At 39.0% G+C, this 6,510-nt stretch overlaps 1 pseudogene; it reads left to right on the forward strand.

The window, feature by feature from the left end:
• The first annotated feature begins 3,928 nt into the window (after window positions 1–3,928).
• On the forward strand, window positions 3,929–5,432 carry LOC112405050 (E3 ubiquitin-protein ligase RNF4 pseudogene; annotated as a pseudogene).
• Window positions 5,433–6,510: the final 1,078 nt, after the last annotated feature.

Here is a 6,510-nt window from a genome sequence, read left to right on the forward strand (position 1 = left end):
CAGTGGCCATGGCTCACGGGCCCAGCCGCTCCACGGAATGTGGGATCTTCCTGGACCGGGGCACGAACCCGTGTCCCCTGCATCGGCAGGTAGACTCTCAACCACTGCACCACCAGGGAAGCCCGATTTGCTGTCTTTTTGATAATATCCATTCTGATGGGTGTGAGGTGATATCTCATTGTGGTTTTGATTTGCATTTCACTGATGATTAGTGATGTTGAGCACCTTTTCATATGTCTGTAACCATCTGTATGTCTTACTTGGAAAAATGCCTGTTTAGACCCTCGGTCCATTTTTTAATCAGGTTGTTTGTTTTTTTGATGTTGAGTTATATGAGTTCTTTGTATATTGTGGATATTAACCCCTTATTGGATATATCATTTACAAATACCTTCTCCTATATCGTAGGTGGCCTTTTCATTTTGTTAATAGTTTCCTTTGCTGTGCAAAAACTTAAATGCAGTCCCATTTGGTTATTTTTGCTTTCATTTCCCTTGCCTGAAGAGACATATCCAAAGACATATTACTAAGACTGATGTCAGAGAGCTTACTGCCTTTGTTTTCTTCTAGAAGTTTTATTGTTTCAGGTCTTACAGTTCAATCTTTAATTCATTTTGAATTTATTTCTGTGTATAGTGTAAGAAAGTAATCCAGTTGTTTTTTTGCATGTAGCTGTCCAGTTTTCACAACATCATTTACTGAAGAGGCTATCTTTTCTCCATTGTATATTCTTGCCTCGTTTGTCCTAGGTTAATTGCCCATATAAGTGTGTGTTCATTTCTGGCCACTCTGTTCTGTTCCATTGATCTATGTGTCTGTTTTTGTGCCAGTACCATACTGTTTTGATGACTGTAGCTTTGTAGTATAGTTTGAAGCCAGGGCATGTGATACCTTCAGCTTTGTTCTTCTTTCTCAAGATTATTTTGGCTATTCAGGGTCTATTGTGTTTCCATACAAATTTTAGAATTACCAGATTCATTGGTGAGTTCTAGTAGTTTTTTGGTGGTGTCCTTCGGAATTTCTACATATAGTATAAAGTCATCTGCAAACAATGACAGTTTTACTTCTTCCTTTCCAACTTGGATTCCTTTTATTTCTTTTTCTTGTCTGATTGCAATGGTTAGGACTTCCAATACTATGTTGAATAAAAGTGGTGAGAGTAGGCATCCTTGTCTTGCTCCTGATCTCAGAGGAAATGCTTTCAGCTTTTCACCACTGAGTATAATGTTAGTTGTGGGCTTGTCATATGTGGCCTTTATTATGTTGAGGTATGTTCCTTCTATACCCACTTCACTGACAGTTTTTTGTTTTTTAAACATCTTTATTGGAGTATAATTGCTTTACAATGGTGTGTTAGTTTCTGCTTTATAACAAAGTAAATCAGCTATACATACACATATATACTCATATCTCCTCCCTCTTGTGTCTCCTTCCCACCCTCCCTATCCCATCCCTCTAGGTGGTCACAAAGCACCGAGCTGATCTCCCTATGCTATGTGGCTGCTTCCCACTGGCTATCTATTTTACATTTGATAGTATATATTAGTCCATGCCACTCTGTCACTGAAAGATTTTAATCATAAGTAAATGTTGAATTTTGTCAAAACCTTATTTTTTTGCATCTATTGAGAGTATCATATGATTTTTATTATTCAATTTGTTAATGTGATGTATCACATTGATTGATTTGTGGATATCAAACCATCCTTGCATCTCTGGGATAAATCTCACTTGATAACGATGTATGATCCTTTTAAGCTTTGTTGAATTTGATTTGCTAATATTTTGTTGAGGATTTTTGCATCTATGTTCATCAGGGATGTTGGCCTATAATTTTGTTTTTTCTGATATTTGTTTGGTTTTGGCATCAGAGTGACGCTGGTCTTGTAAAATGAGTTCAGAAGCATTCCTTCCCCTGCATTTTTCTTGGAATAGTTTGAGAAGGATAGGAGGATAGATGTTAACTCTTCTCTTAATGGTAGAATTCACCTGTGAAGCCATCTGGTCATGGGCTTTTTTTTGGTTGGGAGTTTTTTGGTTACTGATTCAATTTCATTACTGGTGAAGTGGTCTGTTTCTTCCTGGTTCAGTCTTGGGAGATTGTACATTTCTAGGATTTTTTCCATTTCTTCTAGGTTGTCCATTTTATTGGCATATAATTGTTCCCAGTAATCTCTTATGATACTTGGTATTTCTGTGGTGTCAGTTGTAACTTCTCCTTTTTCATTTCTGTTTTCATTTATTTGGGGCCTCTCTCTTTTTTTCTTGATGAGTCTGGCTAGAGGTTGATCAATTTTGTTTATCTTTTCAAAGAACCAGCCCTTAGTTTTATTGATCTTTTCTATTTTTTAAGTCCCTATTTCATTTATTTCCACTCTGATCTTTATGATTTCTTTCCTTTCACTAATTTTGAGTTTTGTTCTTCTTTTTCTAGTTTCTATAGGTGTAAGGTTAGGTTGTTTATTTGAGATTTTTCTTGTTTCCTGAGTTAGGCTTGTATCACTATAAACGTCCCTCTTAGAACTGCTTCTACTGCGTCCCACAGATTTTTGGATCATGTTTTTGTTTTCATTTGTCTCCAGGTATATTTTTAATTTCTTCTTTGATTTCTTCAGTGATCCACTGGTTGTTTAGTAGCATACTGTTTAGCCTCCATGTGTTTGTGTGGTCTTTTTTTTTCCTTGTAGTTGATTTCTAGTTTCATAGCATTGTGACTGGAAAAGATGCTTGATATGATTTCAGTTTTCTTAAATTTACTGAGTCTTGTTTTGTGGCCTTGTTTTGTGACCTATTCTGGAGAATGCAGAGTTATCAAAAACTTTTGAGTATACATTTTTCTCTATCTATATACTTTATACTGCTGTCAATCTTATTTTAAGTACTACTAATGCTTAATCTTTGTCTCATTTTTTTTCAGTTAAAAATTCAGATTGAGCTTTCTCATAAGTGGCTCCCAGAAGATTCACCCCACCCCACTGTGGGAACACAGCAGTTGTGGATATGGAGACAGGAATGAATTTTTGCATCTATGTTCATCAGGGATGTTGGCCTATAATTTTGTTTTTTCTGATATTTGTTTGGTTTTGGCATCAGAGTGACGCTGGTCTTGTAAAATGAGTTCAGAAGCATTCCTTCCCCTGCATTTTTCTTGGAATAGTTTGAGAAGGATAGGAGGATAGATGTTAACTCTTCTCTTAATGGTAGAATTCACCTGTGAAGCCATCTGGTCATGGGCTTTTTTTTGGTTGGGAGTTTTTTGGTTACTGATTCAATTTCATTACTGGTGAAGTGGTCTGTTTCTTCCTGGTTCAGTCTTGGGAGATTGTACATTTCTAGGATTTTTTCCATTTCTTCTAGGTTGTCCATTTTATTGGCATATAATTGTTCCCAGTAATCTCTTATGATACTTGGTATTTCTGTGGTGTCAGTTGTAACTTCTCCTTTTTCATTTCTGTTTTCATTTATTTGGGGCCTCTCTCTTTTTTTCTTGATGAGTCTGGCTAGAGGTTGATCAATTTTGTTTATCTTTTCAAAGAACCAGCCCTTAGTTTTATTGATCTTTTCTATTTTTTAAGTCCCTATTTCATTTATTTCCACTCTGATCTTTATGATTTCTTTCCTTTCACTAATTTTGAGTTTTGTTCTTCTTTTTCTAGTTTCTATAGGTGTAAGGTTAGGTTGTTTATTTGAGATTTTTCTTGTTTCCTGAGTTAGGCTTGTATCACTATAAACGTCCCTCTTAGAACTGCTTCTACTGCGTCCCACAGATTTTTGGATCATGTTTTTGTTTTCATTTGTCTCCAGGTATATTTTTAATTTCTTCTTTGATTTCTTCAGTGATCCACTGGTTGTTTAGTAGCATACTGTTTAGCCTCCATGTGTTTGTGTGGTCTTTTTTTTTCCTTGTAGTTGATTTCTAGTTTCATAGCATTGTGACTGGAAAAGATGCTTGATATGATTTCAGTTTTCTTAAATTTACTGAGTCTTGTTTTGTGGCCTTGTTTTGTGACCTATTCTGGAGAATGCAGAGTTATCAAAAACTTTTGAGTATACATTTTTCTCTATCTATATACTTTATACTGCTGTCAATCTTATTTTAAGTACTACTAATGCTTAATCTTTGTCTCATTTTTTTTCAGTTAAAAATTCAGATTGAGCTTTCTCATAAGTGGCTCCCAGAAGATTCACCCCACCCCACTGTGGGAACACAGCAGTTGTGGATATGGAGACAGGAATGGAACCAGAATCAGAGTTCAAATATACCAGAAAATGTGGACCATAAATTCTTATATAAGTCAGAGACTGACTGGCCAAGAGCTGTGGGACATTGAGGACTTTAGCATTCACTGTAAACTTTGGCACAGGTCACTTATTTCTCTTAATACTGGATCCAAAAAGCACAATGAACACAAGAATGTGCTATGGTACTAGGGTGAATTCCAGACAAGCACGAGAATTCTGTACATCTGGGGAAGGAGGCACAACTCCTGAGGTGATCTTGGAAGTGGAACTGATAGAACTTGGGGAAAGTGATGAAATAATTGATCTCACTTGTGACTCTCTAGAACCTGCAGTGATTGACCTAACTCACCATGACTCTGTTGTGATTACTGAAGAAAGGAGGAGGCCAAGGGGAAATACAAGGTCACTCCAAGGCCAAACTGGCAGCTGTGTGGTGAGCAGTGATAAGGAGGGGTTGATGAGGGACAGAGATGTATCTGTGACCAACAGTGCCTACCATAATGCCCTGGAAGAAGAAACTTTAAGTTGCACACTACCTGGTTATATCTGGTGTCGAATTTGTAGGGATGGGTACTTAGAGATTGAGCTGAGTAAACGACATATCTACTCTACACAATGTGGCCACATCTTCTGTAGTCAGTGCCTCTGCACTTCCCTTAAATATACTAGAAATTGCCCAGTTTGTTTGAAAAAAATCAGCTGCCATCTGTACCACCGCATCTATATATGATGTGTGCTGTGTTGCTCAGGACAGACAGACAACCTAGCTAGATTCTTCCATGTCCTTGTGCAGAAACGGTGGGTTGTTGGCATTCAGTGCACTGAATTAAAAACGCCTGATTTTAAAAATTGCTCTCTGGAGTATATAAAAAATTTTTTTTCATTTCCCACACACAATGAGACTACCTTTTGCTTTGTTTTGTTTCATGCTGCAGGACTGGACTTGGTTGTCATAGTATGCCAGAGACTGGTGGTTGTCCTCAAAGCAAATTTTCCTTTCTTTCTCATAACAATCAATTTTTAATTGGCTGCATGTGAGCATTTTGGGTCATGTAAATAAGGGCAACATCCTAGAGATGATGGAACAAGATGGAAGGAACCTGAGAGACTGACAAGTTTGCAAACCAGAGCCACCTACAAGTTTGGGCTTTTACTTGAGAGATGAATAAACTTCATTCTTGTTTATGCAACTATTATACTGAGTCTTGCTTAGAGCAATGGAACTTTATTTTAATTAATGGAGCAGGCAGGGTGATATCTTCCTGGTTTTTCTGAATTTCCTGACTCCACTGGAATAAAAGGAAGTCAGTCCTTTCTGACCATCTCTCCAACCAGCAAGGTGGAGGTAGGTATACAAGCAGGCACCATGTCCTGCTGGGACTCCTGGTGGCCTTTGAAACCAGCCTGAGGAGTCACCTAGACACACTGGAATCTAGAGTTGTGGTTCTGTGCTCTCTGACCTGCCACACCAGAGAGAGGCTCCCTTCATCCTAGGCTTACAGGTGTGCCTGCCTTCCACCATACTGGTCAGCTAATCAACAAGTTGGTCTGCTTCTCTGTGAACAAATACATCACTGCATCACCATCCTAGCTGCTCCTGCAGCCTGACTGGGTCACATGCTTGAGAAGACCTCATCACTGCTGCCCACAGACCCCCAACACGCACACGCACGCGCGCGCACACACACACACACACACACACACTAGCTCTTTTTTCTTTTGAAGAAAATCACAAAGGACTCACAATTCCATCTGTACTTTAGAATTAGAGAGGACATGATTTCTACTGTGCTCTCTCCTTTTCCCTCATAATGAAATGTGCAGTAAAGCTTGTTCCTTACTTTCAATGGTTGTAGCAGTGTTGCTTTCCTCCATGGAGGCTCAGTTGTGCCAATGGAGCAGTGCCCATCCCAGCATAATGTCTGTTCTACACACTGCATTCTCTGCAATATCTCATACTCCAAACCTCAGTTGCTTGTCTTAGCACAGGATATGCAAGATAAATGGGTATACGCCCTTCCGTGGGTTTCCTTGTATGTTCTAAAATGAAATGAGGGGATTTCCCTGGTAGCGCAGTGGTTAAGAATCTGCCTGCCAATGCAGGGGACATGGGGTCGAGCCCTGGTCTGGGAAGATCCCACATGCTGTGGAGCAACTAAGCCCGTGTGCCACAACTACTGAGCCTGTGCTCTAGAGCCCACATGGCACAACTACTGAAGTCCATGTGCCTAGAGCCCATGCTCCACAACAAGAGAAGCCACCTCAATG

The sequence above is a fragment of the Neophocaena asiaeorientalis genome, unplaced genomic scaffold, assembly GCF_003031525.2.
Source record: "Neophocaena asiaeorientalis asiaeorientalis breed wild unplaced genomic scaffold, Neophocaena_asiaeorientalis_V1.1 scaffold1543, whole genome shotgun sequence".
NCBI classification, from domain to species: domain Eukaryota; kingdom Metazoa; phylum Chordata; class Mammalia; order Artiodactyla; family Phocoenidae; genus Neophocaena; species Neophocaena asiaeorientalis.